This window comes from Lissotriton vulgaris, chromosome 7 (genome assembly GCF_964263255.1).
Source record: "Lissotriton vulgaris chromosome 7, aLisVul1.2, whole genome shotgun sequence".
In the NCBI taxonomy this organism is placed as follows: Eukaryota; Metazoa; Chordata; class Amphibia; order Caudata; family Salamandridae; genus Lissotriton; species Lissotriton vulgaris.
The window spans coordinates 194,348,379-194,370,253 of record NC_141695.1 but is presented as its reverse complement, the minus strand read 5'-3'; the positions used below and the strand labels follow the sequence as shown (position 1 = coordinate 194,370,253).

Sequence of the window (21,875 nt, the reverse complement as noted above, 5' to 3'; positions counted from 1 at the left end):
TACCACACTATTCCCTTCGGGGTGCGACGGACAAGAATACCGCAACCCAATTCCCATGCTGGCCATGGCCTCCTTATAAGCTCGAGAGCTGAAAGCAGGACCCTGGTCAGAATGGAACGTGGTAATTGCGTATGTGCCGATAAAGACTCGCAAATCTTTTATAACCGTTCTAGCGTCAGCCGAGCGCTGGAGGCCTCATTTTTTAAGTGTGTTTAGCCTTAACTGTTTAATAGGACGCAGGATGGGGTGTAGGCAGCGTTACGCTTTTTCTGATTGGTAGCCGGTAGCAAGGTTCACTACTGTGATCCCTATTGCAGTTTTCACAGTTGTTTGCATATATTTGGTGTTCTACACTCATTCCCGGCCACCAGTATACTGATTGTAATTCAGTCAGTGATTCCTTGATCTCTCTGTGCCTAGGACCCAAACCCATATGTGCGTCTGCTATTAAAAATATTCTCCTGTTCGTGTTTGGAATTACTCTGTCCCCCACTCCAGGGATTCGAGCAAAAGGAACGGAGTTTGCATCGATTACGTATGCATAATTGAGTGGATAGTTCACGGGTAGTGCTGCACAGTCGCCTTTTATGGTCGTTTTTACTGCCAGCATGGTTTCCCCGTCTATGTATTTATCTGTACGCTTTTTTGTGGCTACGGAAGCCGGTTTAGTTGCTTCCGCTGTGGCTGTATTAGCCAATGAATTCCCTGCAACGTGAACGCCATCACGTTGAAGAGTCTGTGCGTGAATCTCGTGAGTCTTTTGTAGTTCTTTATGTAAAAGAGCTACCTGTTTCCAGAGCAATTTATGCTTTATTGTGGCACCTGTGTCATCTTTGTAATCGTTTTCAATCCAACTCTGCAGCTTATTGTTGTAAGAGTTGACGCAAAAATGAGAATCGCACACGATAAGTGTCGGGAATTCATGTTCTGCATTTTCGAGCGCCATCTTTAAACATCTGATTTCAGTTCTCTGAACCGAACAGTTTCTTACAGATTCAGTTTTTGTTACTTTCGGTCTGAATTTACCGCACAGCCAACGACCTTTAATAATCGCACATGCTGCATCGTAGGATTTTCTCTCTACGTTGAAATGCTGTACAAATCCATCTGTATAGATTATACATGCGTATTGTGGGAGAGGCAGAATTTCGATTGGCAGAGGATATTCTTCTTCATATTCTAAATCATTCAGTTCTTCAAATTGTGGGGCGAAATAGTATTTCACGTCTTCCGCTCCTAGAGAATATATACACTGTATCCATTTCGGATCCAATGACACTGTAGGCAGGTTTACTGGGCTGAATAGCGCTTCGAAGGCGGATTCCGCTGTAAGGATATTAATCCGTTTGCCGTGTGCTAGTTCTCGTTCATTTGCTAATGCGATTTGCACTGCTTTCACAGTTCTTTCTGTGTGACTGAATGCTTTTTCTGCTTGTGTGTACAAGTGAGATTTAATTGAAATTGGTACCTTTTCTCCCTCATTTGAGGTTAGGTATGTGAATCCGCATCTTCCTGGGATGACTCGGATTACAAGATCACGTGTGTTGTCACGTGTATCTAATTTTGTTTTTGCTAACATGTCTGTTTGCAGTGATCTCAAAATTTCTGTGTGTTTTTGAGTCCAATTGATTTGTTTAAAATCAGGTTTTATTAGTTCGTAGAGAGGTTTAACCCTCTCTGCGTAATTTAGGATGTAAGTTCTTCCGAAATTCAGAAAACCTAGAATGGATTGTAAATTCTTCAGCGTTTTTGGAGCTTGGAGTACAGCGCACTTCTCTAAGAAGTTGTCCGCTAGGCTTTTCCCTTCACTTGATAATTCGTACCCTAAAAATAGTACTGTCATATGGGCAATTCGAGACTTTTTAAAGTTGAATTTGTAACCCTCTGCTGCGAACCCAAGTATAATGGTGTTCACTCTTTTCAAGTGAGTATCCAAGTCGTCGTCTGTGAGATAGATATCATCTACGTAAGATAATGCCTCATCATCATAGATTTGTAGTAACTCTGTTACTCTAGCTGAGAATAGTCCTGGGCTGTTTTGAACCCCTGTGGGGGTCGACAGAATTTTTTCTGCGACCCAAATGCAGAGAAAGCGGTCAAATATCTGCTTTCTGGTGCAATGTTTTGACAAAAGAAACCATTAGATATGTCTAATGTCGTTTTATATTTTTTTCCTAACTATATTATTCATTAGGGTTGCACTATGCGAGTTTTGTACTGCAAAAGTTTTGCAACATGTATTAAGATGTCTGTAGTCCAAAACTAGACAATATGAATTGTCTGGCTTGGAGACAGGAAACAAAGGATTGTTCATTTGAGAGGTGCATGTTTCAATCACCCCCTGGTATTCAAGTTGATCTAAGATCTCCCTGACCTGTTTTTTAGCTTCTTGCTTTATGGGATACTGCCGTTGGGCAGTTGGTTCACTTTTTAATTGGATTTTGTGAGGAGGTGAATCCTCATCCCATCCTACATGATTTTTATACAATGCAGGTGCCTGGGCTACTGCCCATTTCCTTGCATAAGTATATTTTTTGTGAATCGGAATGTGATTCGGGAAGGCAGGCATAATCACTTCTTCGCCACGAGGGCACTCCCTGACAAACTCTGGGGGCCAATCTTTTTCAGCTAACAGAATATCATAGCCTTTTGAGAGCTTATCCCAAAATAGACCGCTTATTTTCCTAGTCTTATCACCCTCTATACGCAATGTTATTTCGTATATTTTATGGGGCTCGCTAAGTCTGGTGTCGGCAGTTTCAACCTGAATGAATTCATTCGTGTCCACTGTCTCCAGATGACTCATCAAGATCTTGTGCGCTATACTGATTTCTGCTGCACTGTCCAACATTGTCAATGCCCACTCCCCGTTTTTCAACTGTGTCCTCAGTATTCTCGGCATGGTTGATTACTCTAATACTGGCTATCTTCTTTTTCTGAAATTGAGATTTTTTACTCTGAGCAGGTTCCTTGTCTTTGGACTTGGTGTGCTCTCCTGGGTCTGACCGTCCTCTTCTTTCCGATTTCTGTGGAAAAGATCGAGAGGGACGTGTATCAATACTTTGATATCTATCAGGTTTTTTTCAGATTATCCCTATTTCTAAGGTTATATCTTTTCTCAGAGGGCTCCCGCTGGGGAGACTGGCGTTCTCGAGTCGGAGTTCTTTCCCTCCGTCGAGGAGACCTTCCTCTGGACTGGAAAACTTTTTCCTTGGGAGTGGATTGTTTATTTCCATCCCAGCTCTTTTTAGGAGTGTTTAAATTATTTTTAATAATTTATCAGGATTTTCGAGCAGTTGGGGCTTTACTGGTTTCCCACCCAAGCTGTCTCTACCTAATTCTTCACAGCATTTTTCTATGATTTTTGCAAGCTCAAATGGCTGATCTTTTATATCTGTTTCCTTCAACTTCTGGCGGATCGCCACAGATGATGCTTCTCCTTTTATGTTGGCTAATAATATAGCCGAGACCTGCTTGAAGTCTTTCAGTAATTTCATACCAAGAGTTAAAGCGGGCTCTGGACCGTATTCATTTTGAATCTGTTTTAGAACTTCTGGTATTACCGCCATAGACGGAACACCGTGTGTTTTTGTGTGGATGGAAGCAAAGACTGTACCCCAAGTGTCGCAGTCCTCCACGTGTGGTGCGATTCCCATTGGAAGGCAGATGGTCAAGATTCTGTGTTTCTCTATAGGGGTAGTATCAGGAAATACTGCCTCTATTTGAGTGATTTTCTGTGCTAACCAGAAAGGAATTTTGTTCCCGTTTTACGGGTGTTTTACCAAGACATGACTGTATGTTCTGTGATGTAATTTTATTTGTGTTCCCCTGATGAGGGGTCAGCTGTGGTACATTAACAGCTGGTTGGACTGTTGCAGTCCACATTACATATTGGACTAATTGCCTATGTATTTTAATTAATGTTTTTAGCTGTACTAACAGCTCTTCTTTAGACATTTTTGCAATGTCCGGATGTGGTGTGTAGCTGGCTAGAACCGGCCACGTGGCTCCTAGTCTACCTAGTGGACCGAGCCTGGTAATGTTATCATTATGTTTTAGGGCGCCATTAAATCAGAGCAGGTGCTCTTGAAATTTAAATGGAATTTCAATCTCCTCGAAAGGAGCGTACTCTTCCGGAGGTTTCTCTATTTTGTAATAGTGAAACTCTTTTGTTGTAGCGTTTACCGCTGGAAAGTTTATCCATGAATAGAATACCTCTGTCTGCCGATACTCGTGAGCCTCTATCACGAAAATTACTGTACCACCTTGTGGTGTCAGTCCGTTTTCTATAAGTTTTAACGTTATAGATTTTCTTAAATGTGCCGGGATGATTATTGCACCCGGTACTGTGTGTTCGGGACCTTGCTGAGTCGCATCTACTGCGGCCCCAGTGGTTCCGTTTTCTCCTGGCATTGTTAAAATGCAAGGTTTGCAGGGTTGGTCTCCAAGGAGACAAAGATTAGGTGCACAATATTTTGGAACACTGTATCCTTCAACGTTGAATAAACCAGAGCTTTACATAGGAATCTCTTCCTACTGAGTTCGGGCAGATTTTAACCTTTCACCCACTCCAGACGTCTATTGGAGTATTTACGGGAGAAAGGGGTCTGTGTGAAATATGCACAACTGAGTTACTCTAACGTCTTGCGTTAGTTTATCGCCTTACCAAACGTTGGGCGCCATGTAGTGTAGTTCCTAGTTTCCCACTAGGCCCTGCGCATTGGAATAACATAAACAGTAGTATCAACGTGGAACTGCGGATATTCCAGGCCTCCACTGACTATGCTAAACTTAATTGGGTGTGTTACCAACTAGCTCAGAGGTCACTGGAAACTTTCTTCTCTGCATGGGAAGTGATCAGCTTCCCTGGCACAGACAAGAAGGGATTCAGCTTTCCAACAACCGTGCAACATGACAACTTTGCTCCTCAGATCAAGAGTCAATCTCCAGGGTCGTGTGAAACAATAGACAGGTATTTCACTCAGTCAGATTAGTGCAGTTTACTTTCACGATATGTAGAGAATAGAGAGACGGGCGTTTGTCAATAAAAGGTTAACATTTATTGAACAGTCTTTCTTCTTGTACAAGAGAAATGTATTGCCACAATTGCAAGACTTGTTATTATAAAAAGTACGTACAGTAAGATAAGGATTGCGAAATGATACTGTAAAAGCATTGATATGGTTTCTTAGCCATACAATGGTTTAAAAGTAATAAAACATATATACAGTCATATATACATTAGGCTAACATACTCAACTGGTGCTTCTAACTATGCCTACCCCAGTGTGCCTGACCTAAGCCTAACACGTGGAAGGGGAGTAAGTAAGTAGCTTTAAGTTAAGTTGGTTTTGCCAAGGTTTGCTTCAAGAATTCTCGTCTAAGGGTTTAGTCAACACCATACCTCTGAATAGAATGATGGAAGTCTGGTATTTCCTTCAGGGGGCACTCAATATCCCAGTCACCCGCGAGGGCAGACCGGAAACGCTGGAGCTGGATTTCTCTGCAGGAGAAAGGCAGCGGCTCTCTTCTCAGCGCGTCGGGAGGACGAGGGGGGACAGCGTCCGCGGCAGCTGGAATCTGCTGGGCTCTTCACAGAGGGACGGCTGTTCAGCTCCTAAGCATACCACACCATCGTTCGCGCTTTAGCAGCGATAATGGTATCAGTAGCTTCACCACCAAGGGACAGCAGCAGCAGCGTACTGCCTGCAGCAGCAATGGGATGCACAACAGGGTGCACGACAGCATACAACAGCACGACCGCTTATTGCTTAAGGCAACATTGGTAATATTTATACCTGACAGGTGCCGGGTTTGACGCACGTTTGCTGGACATAAGACGTCAATTAAAGATGTCACTAGGAAGTGATAGCTATCAGTTGCTCATTAGAGTTCCATTACTAATCAAAACACAGCAAGCGGGGATTTCCAGGTTTGCTGAGTTTTTATCTTGTTGAAGAACTCGGAGTGTTAATCTAGGAATATCAGATAGTGACTTCTGCTCTGTCATTGCACTAATTGGTTGCAAAGGAAGTGGCAGAGAACTATGCTGGAATGTGGCTCTGTTCGTGTGAGGCCAGAGATGACTTTCTGAAATCGCACTTGAACGGTTATGCCAATATAGGGAATAAATGGATTTATAGCTGAATAGGGGCATAAGGTCACAGTATCGATCAGGAACCTAGATAAACACGCAACAATATGTACCTGAGAGGCATTTGCCTCCACGACAGAAGGCTGCATGGGGTCTGGATGTCTAAATACAGGGGCCGTGGTGCATCTCTCCTTAATGAAGTGAAAGATATCAGTGGTCACCTTCTTTCTATCCAATTTGGCAAATAGAGAATATTCTGTCTCAGGCTCTGAGGGAGTGTTCTTACAGCAATGAGTTGGACAGTAATGGCATCCCATGTGACTGAATAAAGGCAGGAGTCAATAGCAGGATTGTGCAACTGAAGCCAAAGGAATTCTTAAAATAGCGCAGAAGGTAGGTGTGTCAGTGAGGTCAAAGTTCAAAGTCTCAGAGTGCCCTTGTCTCGCATATTAAGGATAGGGGAGTAGTTTTGCATACAGTCAACCCAGAAGAGTGCTCTGAGACATCTACGGCTCTGGTTCACTTTTTATAAACCATGGAATATGTAAAGAAGTGGCCAAGGCTAGAGGTAAGAAATTTCCTGTGGCCCCGGAAACTACAAGCATGGGTAAAACCTGCTTCTTCTGTTGGTGTTCAGTGCAGAGGATGACCAGTATCATTAAATGTTGTTGTACTCTGTGAGGTATTAGCCAGGTAAATGGGTGTCAGTTCAAGAACCACACCCGACTGAGTGACACCTTTGTCAACTAGGCACTCTAACTTTTTCAGCATCGTGTCAGAAGTCAAGGTGGTAGCCTACCGAATTCCCTTTGGTTTGGCAGGGCCTTCTCATACAAAATGTCCTGGCTTAATTTCTTTCTTTGTTCTTTTTCCTCCGTGGTTGAAGGACTGCGCAAGCCTCGGACCTGCGTGGGTTCTGTGTTATCCTGATTCTTAGACTCTGACTCTTTCTGCTCAGATTGCACAAATAGCAGTCTAGGCTCCCCTCAGGGACATTCCATTAATCTATGGTCAAGCTTGACAACTAAGTTAATGACCTCTGAACAATTTGAGTGTACATTTGCAATGTGTACCAGGGAGTCCTTTGAGTCATCCCTTAAACCCTTATAAAAGAGGGAAGTCCTATTTTCTTCAGGCCATTGGGTTTCAATAACTAGCTTACAAAAATCAGTAATGTGGGTAAGGAGGTCCTTACTGTCCTGATGAAGCATCAGCAACTAATTATCCCTGGTCTAGACAAAAGTATGCATAGCAAAGAGATGACTTGTCCCCACTTTAAACCCTTCAAAATCAGATAAAAACAGATCATTATTTTCAATGAGTGGAATAGCCCAACCAGCAACTTTACCCCTGAGATGGGACATGATAAAGGCTATTCTAGCAGTATTAGAGGGAAAGGTTCCTGGATTACAAAGAAACTGCAACTGGCACTGATTTACAAATGCATCAAAATTGTGACTGTCCTCAAAAAACCACTTGAGCGGGGCCAAAGGCGCTGGGACTGGAGTGGTAACTGTGACATGAACAGTATTAGCATTTTCTGTAGTGGAGGTGCTTGTTAGATTTCTTCAAATCACCTAAGTGTGGAGGTTGTGGAACGGAACATGTGCTCTTGGGAACAACCATAGTCCCCACCTCAAATAGACATGTTGAGGCTGACACCTGAACAGTTCGTCCTTAAGTGACTGATTTTCCTGTTGCAAGGACTTAGCTTAATGCTATACAACCGCTAAAGCCCTTGATGGGTCTAAAACATTTGGGCTGTCCTCGAGCAGGGCCTGGGCCAGGCCCTGAACATCTCTCGGGTCATGCAGGTCATCCAGGGGGTGGAAAAATGCAAGGCTTATCCTTCTGTCATGCACTCACCTGGGTCCAACCAATGCAGGTCAAGGAACCGCAACCTTAGATCCCACTATGTCCCTTGGGGGAAAAGGGGGTTGGGATACAAAAACAAATCTATATTGTAAAGCGCAAACTACTCACCCTTACGGGTCTCAAGGCACTGGGGGACGTTGTGGAAATGAAGTGAGCTATTGTCCAGAGTGTCACGGTGCTGAGCTGCCCTGGAGCCGGGGATTGAACTGTGAGCCTTGTGCTCCGAAGTCAGCTGCACCGGCCGCTGCCCCACACCTCTCCACTAAAATAAGAAAAGAGACTTTAGTTACCTGGTTTGCTCAGTGGCTGTGCAGCACTGCGTAACAGGATTTGCTACTTCTGAGACCTTTTGCATTTGCGAGGTAGGTGTGCACTGGAGCAGAACCTCTGGCTTTGCAATTACATAATGCCCTGGAAATAACAAGTGGAGGCAGTTACCATCAGTACACTAACCGGTCTCTACATACAATGAACATGCATTAATTTCAGTGACATAAACTTACAGGTTTCATCAGCAGCTTGACATGAATATGTGGCGTTGCAACGCATGTGTTTACAACGCATGCCTATACAACGCGTTTGTTACAACAACCGCATTATTACAATGCAAACCATTACATCGCCAGTCCTTAAAATAACTTGCTGTAGGGGGCGTGCTAGATTTAGGAATAGTATTTACTATTTCTACTCCAGTGCGTGCAACAGCAGGGAAGGTGTTCGATTTCAAATCCAACATATTCCCTGTTGTTGCACGCCCCGTACAGCAAATCGTTGATACGACTTGCAATGTAATGGTACGTGTGGTAACAACATGGTCGTTGTAACAACCTCGTCGTAAAGGTACGGCGTTGTGGAGGCAGCATTGTAAACGCTGTTTCCCGCTTGGCATGAGAGCAGAATAACCAAAATCACTGATTGGAGTGTGTCATTCCCAGGAATAAACTTGAAATACAGATTGGAGTTATTGGCTCTCCCAGGGATAAACTCTGAACAAAGGTTGGAGTTACTTTCGCTCCTAAGGGTAAACTCGGAACACTGGTTGGAGTTACTTGCACTCCAAAGGATACTCTTGGACCAAAGGTTGGATTTACTTGCACTCCTAAGAATACACTCAGAGCAAAGGTTGGATTTATTTGCACTCCCAAGGATACAATTGGAACACAGGGTGGGGTAAAAGGATTGTGCATATATCAAAGACTCCTAAGTGCTTTCTCTTAGCACTACTGTTCATCAGAGGAACATAGACCTAAAGTCTTTAATCCTTGTGCAGTGACAGTTCTAGTACCAAAGCTGTAGGAAGGTTGCAGAGTATAAACACACAAGAAGCGCTGGAGTAAATAACAAAGAGGACATGGAGGAAAAGTCTATAGTCCTTGAAGACGGGAATACTCAGTCCTGGTTACTACTATAGGAGGTCTAGTGTGCACTAACTTGATGGCAAGTACGTAGCCTAGCTCTTCCACTTGACTGAAGTTTGAAGAAGATCTAGAGTCTTTGATTCAGGGAGTCGCCAGGGTGTCCGGAGTAGCTGTGCAGGAGGGAGTGAGGAGGAAGACGTCAAGGTAGCTGGTGCCACTCAGGTTCGGATGGACATAAAGGAGACTGGAGCGCATCTCAGTTCTGTCACGATTGTTCAGGTGAGTGGGAAGGGTAAAGCTTATTCCACAGGGAGTGAGGCAAAGCCACAGTTCCAGTTTGGGAGGGGTTTATATATTCTCTAGAAAGCTCAATGGATGTTGCTAGGTTGCATGCAGAACATGTGGCACATGGTTATCTAGAAGATTCTCGAACCGTGGAAAAAACACGTGTTAGTACACTCTTTGCACTTACAGAATGACCAGGTGCAAATTGGGAATCAGTACCAAATCACAAGAAACAAATGTATAATCTTTGCTGGAATGTGCATAATAAAAAACAATACCAAGGCTCAAGAAACAGAGGGAGCAAGGCTTGCAATTGGCTCACAGGATGTTGGGGAAGCTTGCAGGGATTCAAGCGCAATGTGATTACACATGCTGGGGAAGCATCGATCATGAGGGTACTGGGGGAACATCAGTCATGAAGGTGTTGGGGGAGTGCCCAAAGCGCCATAGGAATGAAGCAACATGAGCCCTGTACACTAGACCACTTCGTAGAGGTGCAGGAAGGGGTTGTGACAGAGAGGGAACAAGAGGGGATCGTGACAGAAGCCAATCACGAGATCTTTTTGCAACATCCATCTGCACAGTTAGTGACACCTATACATTAGCCATCATCCATCTATAAAGAGAGTGACATCAGTGGATTTCCCATCATCCATCCGCACTTGAAATGACAACCTGTTTTCCCACTAAAACCAGCTTTAAAAAAAGAAGCAGAGAAAGAGGGTTTTATTTTCCATCATCAACCTGTACAGGAAGTGGCTTCACTTCCTGCCTTATTACTTTAGCCAAATCTTCAGGGAATCCCTTCGCCCTGACTCCTGCAGCAATGGTGGGCACAAATATGGACTTTGCCTACGTGGGTCCATTAACCTGGAAGGGCCTTGGTCAGAACCCATGCTCTAGTGAAACTTACAAGGCAATATCAAATCATGTGCCTCATCCTACCGCCAATCCCCACATCACATCTAGATGTAGATGACCCAGACTTCGACATAGAATAAGACTAACATGTAGCCTCAACCTCATACGCATTCCACTAGCTACCACACACCATCAAACTACAGAAGAACCATTGCAACTAATGCTTATTTAAGTCTTGCTCTGCAGTACTCCACACACCTTGCATTGAAGATCACAACACCAATCACAAGCTTGACACTCTTTATTACATAAACATGGTTCACGCCGACATCTTCGCACGCCAGACGTCCTTCTTCCCACATGCTGCAGTATCCATTGTGTAGACTACACAATAAGGGAAGAGGCCTCATTTGTCATCCATAAGTCCTACTGGTGCTGCACTCTATCAAGCCAGGGTCACTATGGACATATGTCGGCCGAAGATAGGAGTGAAAGGCCGGGCACTGCAATGGCTTCAGTCCTATCGAAGGTCGACAGCAGGTGGTAACTTTAGCACCTTTCTCCTCTGGTAAATCCTTAGACGCCAATGGGGTGCCGCAGGGATCTGCGATCAGCCCTATCCTATTTAATGTCTACTTGCAGCCCCTGTTTTCCATCATAAAGTCCTCTGGAGTCTGTTTAGTCAATTACGCCGACGACACGCAACTAGCCTTCGCCTTGGAAGGGGACCATGCATTATCTATGGACATGTTCCAGCAATGCATGCAGCAGACGACTGACTGGCTCAGAAGGAACTCACTGCAATTTAATAGCGGAAAGACTGAGGTAATGTACTGCTCTGTAGGTAGGATGTCTAGACAACTGCCTTCTGACTTCAGACTCTCACCAGAGGAGGAACCTCTAAACCCGGTCAGGAAAGTTCGTAATCTGGGGGTGATGTTTGATGACGACCTCCAGATGGAATAACAGGCAAATAAGACCGCTAGCGTATGCTTCGCCCCTATTCGCATGCTACGGAAAATACTCCCTTTACTACCTAAAGATGCACACCCTCTGGTGGTAAGTAGCACTGTGGGAAGCCTTCTGGATTATTGCTCTCCCTATATCTGGGGGGCCCTGTGTACATCTTCCAGGGACTGCCAAGAATCCAGTCTGCAGCAGCCAAATTGGCCCTTGGAAGGCCATGGAGCTCCTCTACTACCCTGGCTCTGAGAGAACTACACTGGCTACCCATTAGGGAAAGGGTCCATTATAAAGCTCTGTGTATGGTTTTCCGAGCTGTGCATGAGCTAGGTCCCGTTCCCCTACAGGAAAGGTTCATGTGGTTTCACCCCAAGAGGCAGCTCCACTCTTCTAACGCTGGCCTGCTGACATTTCCCCGGTTTAAACGGGCCAGGTTAGGAGGAAGGGCTTTTAGTATGGCTGGCGCCCGTCTAAGGAATAAGTTCCCTCAGAACCTCAGACTAGTCCACTCTCTGTTAGTTTCGTAGGAACCTAAAAACCTGGCTTTATCCCAAGACCTAAGCTCCTACACCTCTCCTTTCTCTGCTGCAACCTGCTTTCACTCTGGTCTTAGTTTTTTTTAGTCTGAAGCGCCAGGATACCCGTAGGGTGACAGTATGCGCTATATAAGATCTGAAATCAATCAATCACTCAAATCCGTGGAGCTACTGATATTCCATTTCCCACTTTCTACAAATCAGACTGCCACCTCTGATCTTAGTTACAGGCCTCCCTGAAAGAACAAGGACATTATTGATAAACTCTGCTCCCTCTTGGGACAACCTCTTACCCCTATTTAGCTCTGTGAAAGACTCCTTCACTCAAGGCATCTTCCCAGAAGCTCTAACAATAGGCTAGATCCTTCCACGTCTAAGAAAATCTACACTACACCCTGATGACCTTGCCAAATACTGGCAAGGTTCTGGAACAACATCCATGTATCCATAAGGACCAACACTGCTCCAACTTGGGAAGGAGTTGAAGACCCACTTCTTTAAAGAAAACAACATCACAATGCTAACCATCTGCACCCGAGATTCCTCTCCTAAAACTCATTGACTTTATGCTTATCTTTAACCACCAACAGCGATCCACTGCCTGTTGGCTAGGTTTGTGCTATAGAAATATCATAAATATTCATTCAGTGGTCCAATGGGTTCCCTCGAAAAATGAAAGAGAAAAATATCATCACTGTAAAATGAGTCAGTAGGGTACATGGACGGATGACCTTAGAACACAAGAGAAGGACAAACCATTCTTGGTCTCACATTGTTGTAGTTGCTAAAATGTTTTACTGCATTCATGTCCAGGACTAATGCTTTTTCTGAATACTTCAAATTCTCTGAAAAATGTGCTTGGTTTGCACTCTAGCTAGCATACATGCACTCAAAAGCAGAATGATTAATGAATGTTGCTTGGTTTTCAAATTTTTAATGGTATTTTTCTTTTTCCACATGAAAACCATCAGCCAATGCGTTACATATTCAAGAGACTTCTTCAGGGCTAACTCACTAAAATGTCAACATTTTTAGAAGAACGGTTTTATTTGCTCCTGAGTCTTTAATCCTATCTAATAATTCTAGTAGAATGTTACCAATCCTCTACCAGTACGCCTGGGTATTATTTGACTTCACGCTTCTTTCTGTTTTTTGCATTTACTGTCTCCATATTTATTTTACTTTATTTTATGCAATTTTATATAGCGCAACCATTACCCGAAGGTGTCGGAGCGCTTTACAAAAGAACCAGTTGTGTTAACATAAGGACTTAGGATTACATGCGTTACATAAGAGATACAAACAGAAAAAAATTGAAAATGTACAAGGTGTAAACTCGCTCAAGGGAGAGATATATAAACAGGAAAAGATTGCACATGTACAAATTGTAAAGTCACTCAAGAAAGAAATATAAACCGATAGATAAACTCTAAAATCACATAGGAATGGTAGTAAGTACAAAGGTCTACTACATATACTAGTGGTTAGAGTTCTATATATACAAATAGTAAATTCACACAGGATTACATTTTAACAGCGATTAGAATCTTTCTATATTGCATTTTAATACAGATTGTGATTGACTACCACAGGACCATTCCAATCTCACTCAATTTAGTGTTCTCAGGATCATCTTACCTTGGGGTACATTTTATGGGTCAAGTCAAAAATTAATTCCCTTTGGGCGAATTAACGTTAATACATAAGTACTTACAGATACACAATAAACTTACCAATACCAAACAAATAACAGGGAAGCAATGAAAATAGTGATAAATTCAATACACGTGAAAACACTATGGTAAAATTAAGTATTCGAAAAATGTATTAACATACATTACATTTGTTAAAAATTGGGAAACAAAAACAGGACGGAACAATAATCAATAAAATCAACATTCCAATAAAAAGGAGCTACAGGGAAGAAGGACTAAACTCAAACAAAAACAGTTATTTTGAATTTTCCTTAATTTCGATTCCCAAATTCACTCCTTGGGCATCGACGCGTTTCGGCGGTATAGTCAATAAAAAACCGCCTTCATCAGGGCAATTTGTACAAATGTTTCCCAATACTTCTCGGGTAAGCAAAGGGTCTTTCAGTGTATCTTAAGGGGTATACTGCCTCCTTATCCTTTGTAGGAGATATTCGTCCAGCGAATTATCTTCTTAATATACACAGTATTCTCAAGCCGGTAGGAGGAGCAGACATCCACACGGGACATTCTTCAAGTGAATGAAGGAGGGCATACACGGAGGAAATTATCTCGTGTCCCGGGTATCTTTTCGGAACCTGGAACCCTATAACGTTGTAACCGCTTCGACTATAGTTGGGAGTCGGTATCCAGTGCTCATCACTTCTGCACTACCGCGTGCTTCGGACATATTACTTTTAACCCTTTTTTCCCAGCCACTATGCTGGATGCGTTACTGAAAGTGGAATTATGATAAGGATTTCGCCATCATTTTAATTGAGAATACTGTGTATATTAAGAAGATAATTCGCTGGACGAATATCTCCTACAAAGGATAAGGAGGCAGTATACCCCTTAAGATACACTGAAAGACCCTTTGCTTACCCGAGAAGTATTGGGAAACATTTGTACAAATTGCCCTGATGAAGGCGGTTTTTTATTGACTATACTGCCGAAACGAGTCAATGCCCAAGGAGTGAATTTGGGAATAGAAATTAAGGAAAATTCAAAATAACTGTTTTTGTTTGAGTTTAGTCCTTTTTCCCTGTAGCTCCTTTTTATTGGAATGTTGATTTTATTGATTATTGTTCCGTCCTGTTTGTGTTTCCCAATTTTTAACAAATGTAATGTATGTTAATAAATTTTTTGAATACTTAATTTTACCATAGTGTTTTCACGTGTATTGAATTTATCACTATTTTCATTGCTTCCCTGTTATTTGTTTGGTATTGGTAAGTTTATTGTGTGTCTGTAAGTACTTATGTATTAACGTTAATTCGCCCAAAGGGAATTAATTTTTGACTTGCGTCAACTGTGGAACCCTATCCCTTTGGTCCTGGGGTCCCTCTCTCTTTTATTAGAGTACATTTTATGGGTACCTTCAACGGTGTCATATAGATATGCTTTGCCTAAATGCTGTTGTAAACACTTACCCCCTGAGCACTTATTACATTTGGTATATACTCGCGCTCACTGCGCTGAAGGAGGGGATACTGCAGCCGATTGAACGCTGCTAATAACGAATTAGCGCCGCCATCTTGGGTGAGTGAGAGGGCGAGCAGATTGCTTGCTCGGCCCTCCCACCCTGCCTGCTATAAAATGATGCTCCCTCCCTGGAGGCGCAGCGGGCACGCCGGCGGCGCGCCGAAGGCTCGCCAAAGGCGAGCCCGTCTGCGCCCGAACGGGAGAAGGGGCCACCCCCCCTGGCCGTTTTAGGGGAAACAGGTCATACAGCCCGAGACTTCTGCATCAGCTTCGGCCATCTATATCGCCCAGTTGTGGCCACTCCTTACATCCATTGGAGATCCCTCGCTGCTGCACGCACTGCAAAACGGAGCTAATAACTACTACCACCACTAGGTCTGAGGTAAAGGAGTACTCTGTTTCTGCTTAATTGCAGGTCTTTAGTTAAACACTGTCTGGAAATCTCCCTGCTCCTAGATGAACACGCACCGGATGTGATTTTTTTAACCGAGACCTGGTTAAATCAAGACTCTCAGCCGGATCTGGTACAGGCCATTATTCCTGGTTATCAGATAGCGCGGGCAGATCGGTCTCAGGGTAGAGGCGGTGGCCTTGCAATTATTTATAAAGAGAGCTATCTATGCCGCTGCCTGACGGAGGAGATTGAGGATTGCGAGAGCCTTCCTTTTGTGATTGAGTTTTCCCCTAACGCCAGTTTTACGGGTATTCTTATTTATCGCCCTCCTGGAATCATTGGACAATTTAATACCTCTCTTCTGTCGGTGGTTTCTCCATTGGTTACTTCCCCCTCAAATTTTACTTTACTTGGAGATTTTAATGTTCATTTTGATAAACTGTCAGACCCCACGGCACTAGAGCTGATGTCAAGTTTGGCTGCCATTCAATTAGAGCAACTAGTCCCCTCTTCAACGCACGAAAAAGGTCATCTCTTAGACCCGATCTTTAGTAATAGTAATCAACTTAGAGTGGGCATTATTAGCTGCCTGCCGTGGTTGGATCATTTTTTGATAGCCTTTACTTGGACCACAACTTAACTGCCTTCGTCTACTTTTATATCTCGGAAAGTTCGCAATTGGTCCAAACTATCTGTAGATAATTGGACAAAGACTCAGCACCACTAGACCTGTGCTCTCCCATGACCCAATGGTAAATAACAACAAATACAATGAATGGATCACCACCTCTCTAGATGTGGCTCTCCCCTCATTCCTATCTGGGTCTAAGAGGCAAAGTAAATCAGCACCGTGGTACACAGAGGAACTCGGGGACAAAAAGCGCTCCTGTAAGAGATTGGAGAGGAAGTGGCGCATGACCTACAATCTTATTGATAAAACTACTTACAGGGACGCTATCAAGAATTACAAACTTGCAATAGAAACCTCACAGGCATCCTACTATAATGACAAAATAACAATGGCTAGATCTAAGCCTTTGAAATATACCGGATAGTGAATTCCTTGATAAAACCCCTCCCGCTCACGGTAGACAATAGCAATTCCCTTTTGAGATGCAATGAGCTGGTTGACTTTTTTTTCCAAAAATAAACAAAATCTATCTCTCCTTCCCAGATCCAGCCACTGAATTTTCTACTCAACGTTCTGACTTAGATTCGGACACAGTAATTCTCCCTCACAATAAACTAGATTCCTTCCCACTGTTGAATTTGGAAATACTGGAGTCTCTAGCACAGCAAATAAAATCTGGCTCACTGCGTGATCCTGCTCCCCCGGGCTCGCTGGGGTTGGCCAGTGAAACCATTCTCCCCACTATCATGGAGTTGTTGAACTCCTCCATGTTGAGTGGGATGGTTCCCATGGCATGGAAGCATGCAATGGTACGGGCCTTACTCAAAAAACCTGCCCTTGACCAAGCCAACCCCAGTAATTATCGCCCAATTTCTCTGTTCCCATGGGTATCTAAGATCCTGGAGAAGCACATTAATACCACCTTGATGAAATTCCTCGAGGGAAATCATCTCCTCGATCCTTCCCAGACAGGCTTTGGCCCAAAACATGGGACAGAGACTGCGCTACTGGCTGTGACTGAGGAGGCGAGACGGATCTTGGATCGGGGGGGGAGATCAGTGCAGTGATCCTCCTCGATCTGAGTGCCACTTTTGGTACGGTTCATCATAAAATTCTGTTGAACCGTCTCGCCGACCTAGGAGTGTCTGGAGAAGCCCTGGTCTGGTTCAAGTCTTTTCTATCTGACAGAACCTTCCAGGTCTTTGATGGCACATCCGTCTCAGCAAGCAACCCTTTGGGGTGTGGAGTTCCTCAGGGCTCATCATTGAGCCCTATGCTCTTCAATGCATATATGAGGCCGCTGGCCGGGATTGTTCATCCGCATGGTATTAACATCATTACCTATGCGGACGACACCCAGCTGGTGGTCTCCCTTGTGCAGAAGAGTGGCCTCCAATCACCGTCCAACCTAGCAGTGTGTTTGGAGGAGGTGAGGAGCTGGATGATGAGCTCATGTCTGAAGCTCAACGACGATCAGACCGAACTCATGCTTTTGGGCCCGGCGGCCCCTTCCACTTTGGAGCTGCTATGGCCCGCGAGCATGGGGACAGCCCCTGCCCCGAGAGACAACATCAAAAGCCTGCGGGTATGGCTAGATAAGTCACTGAGCTTCAACACACAGGCCACCAAGGTGGCGGCCACCTGCTTTGGCCTCCTTAGGGTGATCAAAAAAATCCTTCCCCTTCTTCCATTGGAGGCCGAGCAGATAATTATACAGGGCCTTGTCCAATCCCGTTTAGATTTTAACAACGCCCTTTATCTTGAAGCACCGGATTACATCCCAAATAAACTTCAGCTCGCTCAAAATTGTGCTGCTCGTGCGCTACTTGGAGACCCACGAAGAACATCTATAAAAACTGGGTTAAAAACGTTGCACTGGCTGCCTGTCAAGGACAGAGTAAAGTTCAAATCTCTGTGTACCGTTCATCAGGCTTTTTGGAAAATGGGACCAGAAATCAACCACTCTTTGATTTCTCCTTATCTTCCCAATAAGGCGCTTCGTTCCTCATCTGCATCTCTGGCTAAGACTCCTAGAATCTTTAAAGCCAGAGCAGGAGGACGCTCTTTCTCGTATAATGTATCAGGATTATGGAAAACCCTTTCCTTGCACATGAGAAGCAATTCTAACTTAACCAGTTTTCGGAAGCAACTTAAAATTTTTTGTTTCAGTAACCAGAATCCTTGTTTATTCGTCTGAGGGCAATCCTGTTTAGTCACAGCGCCTGGACGCCTGGGGGCAACTGTAGCGCTTTATAAATTTTATTTTCATTTCATTAAGTTAGCATGAGCTTATTAGAAGTTTAAACGCCATCTTACCTTTCTGCTGCTTCTGCACACGACATAACTGTTTTAGCTTTGAGCCTAGTAGAGCGTTTTGATTCACACGAGAATAATATGTTATTACTCTGATATCGGCTTTGCTTAGTGAGCTGTGTCTGTACAGTGAGTGTGAAGCCTTCAAGGATAACTCGACACAGTGGTTGCTGTGAGGTCTGATCTTCGCACCTTCCTAGACATAACATACATGCAGCAGCAGCCAAATTCTGGCTTTAGGCACGTTTTATATTGTTGAACCCTATTCATTTTAGCATTTTAGCATGCTGTCCCCTTTTGTATTCTATGGACTAGTAACAATGCTGATTACTTTGCTTCTTATAATATGTTTGCTTGTATTAGCTAAGATTCTGCGTTTGAGAACATTGCATTAGTAAATAAATATTTCAAATATGCACGCGTCATTTACTCCTTGTTCTGGATTGAAATGATTGTATAACGAAAGAGTGTTCATGTGTTCCATGTTACCTGAGGTGTACTAAGTCCATGTTCTTGTTTGTCTAAACGTTGGGAGTTTGTAATGACCAATGAGACACTGTAGCTAGTCTGGTAGGGGATTTTGGGTACTAAGGTGAGTTTTGGTAAACCCTAATTCACTGAGGTTCCAAGTCTCTATGCACAGTTCTGTAGGAGAACGGAATCCCTGCAACAATGGGAAGCAATGAACAAATAGGACCGATTCAATGAGAATTATTGGATTGATATTCCATGTATGTAGGATGCTTTGGTTATTGTATTTGGGGATGTGAGGGGTGCTTCAGTCTTGTCACTGCAACCTTGATTTCTTCACAAGTGTGCCTATATCACTGAGGAGTGTGATACTGAAGAGTTACAAAACACCTCCGTCAGCTAAGTTCTTTGGGATTACAAATTGTACATATCTTTTAAATCCATTGTGGGTGCCTTCTATGCTGTAATTGGTAGGTATTACCGGGTACACACAAACTAGATCTAGAATGAGTGTAATGAAACAAATAACTAAGGGCCAGATGTAGGTAAATAGCATTTACCGATTTGAAAATACCGAATTTTACCGATTCGGTATTTTCGAATCGATAAATGCTATGTAGCAAATTATTCTGTAAAAATTACCGAATCATTAAGATTCGGTATTTACCGAATCGGTATTTACCGATTCGGTAATTGCCATTTTTTCCTATGGGCCAGGAGGCCCATAGGAATAAATGTCAATTACCGAATCGGTAAATACTGATTCGGTAAAAGGGGGAAAACATTGAAGGGTGGCAGGGTGTCACTTTGACACCCTGTTGCACCCCTCAATTGTGTATGGGTTCACATGTTGCTTCAGTCTGCAACATGGCACTGAAGCAATTTGCATAAAATAGCTTTTTTGTTTTTTTTGTTATTTACCACCAACTTGTAGTTGGTGGTAAATAACGAATCCTAACATGGGATAAGCACTCAATTAAGTGCTCCCTACATTAGGAATTCGGTAATTTACCGATTCCTTAAATTACCGATTCGGTAAATTACCGAATCCTTAATTTCAGCCCCTACATCTGAAAAGCCTATTACCGACCAGTAACGGCCGAAATTTGTTAATTTCGGCCCTTACCGACCGGTAATAGGCCTCTAACAACTGGCCCTATATTCATTTGTCCTTTCTAAATTGGCAAGTAAAATTTGATTTGGTCGGGTGCCATTCGTTGAAGACAAACAAGTTCACATCACTACTCCCAAGCTAATACACAGGAGTATGGGTTGTTTCTTAGAATTACTCATAAATGGCTGATTCTGAGCTTGAGGGATAGTCTAGTTTTGACTTGCATTGCATGCAATGTACCCCCTTCCTTTGTTTAGCATGTCCACAATATCACAAACCTTTACTGTGAACATCTACTGTTGATACATTCTTTGTATTATTGTGCAACTCTTACTTATTCCTATTTACCTGTTCATGAGCATACATTAAATGCTTTTAAAAAGTGACTTTTGGGAGCTGTAAAGATGTAATGATGTTACAAGTCTTGTTTTCTTTGCTATGCTTTTCTTTTTCTTTTACCTTTGGCTGTTTGTCTCTTTCTCAGTTTTATTGTTCTAACTCAATTCTTGTGGCTGCCTACAGGAATAATTGGCTATTATGTTTTTAAGTAGGAAATTCCAGCACAACGCACACAGCCAGAGCCAGTCCCTGACCAAACTACACAGTTCAAGGCACATCCATACACAGTCCAACCAGGAGCCGTCCAGCAATACCCTGTTCAACCAGGAGTGAAACAATTTTATCCAGGACCACTTGTGCCCAATCAACCATATCAAAAATCAACAGAGGGGTTTGTGCCAAATCACGAACCACCACCTGCCTATGCGCCGCAACCAGACTTTGCCTTATCCTACCCACAATACCCAGTACAAGCAGCCTTTCCACCTCAACCAGAAAATCATTTCTAACTTTGTACACAGTACTCTGGATGATTCAACTTGACTTTAAGGAAGGGGGATTTCCATTGGATGCATCAAGCCAGAAAGCATATTCTGAAAAACAGTCCATTATTATGGTGGCACATGTTCAATTATCTATTTCATCATCTAGGTTCAACTTACTATAAAGCACCTCAACACTTATCTGAAGGATAAGCCATAGTTTTTAGAGGATGCCCTTTTTGGGTTGCTGCAAGCATCCGTCTTCCCTAATGCCTTCTACCTCCTCATCGAGTAAGATCTCCAACCTAATAAAAAACATACCACAGATACTGCAGGTCAGACACAAGAGATCGGATTCAATGTCAATCAGCACTTTTAGGAAAGGATAATAACCCCAAAATGTAGTTTGAATTCAGATGTTTTTGGAGAGGCAGCAGTTTGGGTTTAAAGCCTTATGTGTCATATACAGAGAACGGCACTCATGATAGCGAATGATGCCTTGTGCGTCGGATGAAGGCAATGAGGTGCCTGTCAACTGATTTATAGTCAGTACAAGTACACTCTCTACAGCTATTGTACATGGTACACAATGGGGCATCCCTTTGCATGTTGCCCAAAAGTGCATGGGAATTCCATTCAAAACAGCATCTTCAATGTTGTGACTGGTAGCTCTGGTAGATCACAGAATATTCAGAATGACCCCTCGAGATCCACTTGCCTCCCATTACCTCCAGTGATGTCTGACTGCTCCAGTGCTCAGCGAATGTAATAATAATAATAATAATAATCTTTATTGCATGATTAATTAAAATCTTTGCAATTCGGCAGTGAAAACAAGAAAAAGCAAAGTACATGAATAAAAAGAAAAATAAAAACATTTCGAAAAGTTAAAAAGTGAGAGAAAAACCCTGCGGGAAGTACAGTACTATACGTTAGGAAAAAAGGACTTTCACGATCGATTGTGACTTTGATTATCAAAGGAA

The 21,875-nt window shown here is 43.1% G+C and overlaps 1 protein-coding gene across 1 annotated transcript in view; it reads left to right on the top strand.

Moving 5' to 3' along the window:
• Positions 1 to 20,682, top strand: part of LOC147701169 (claudin domain-containing protein 2-like) — a 135,486-nt gene extending 114,804 nt beyond the window's left edge. Inside the window, exon 5 of the mRNA XM_086929314.1 lies at positions 20,594 to 20,682. The gene's annotated coding sequence lies outside the window, so the exon portion shown is untranslated. The remainder of the gene's footprint in view (positions 1 to 20,593) is intronic.
• Positions 20,683 to 21,875: the final 1,193 nt, after the last annotated feature.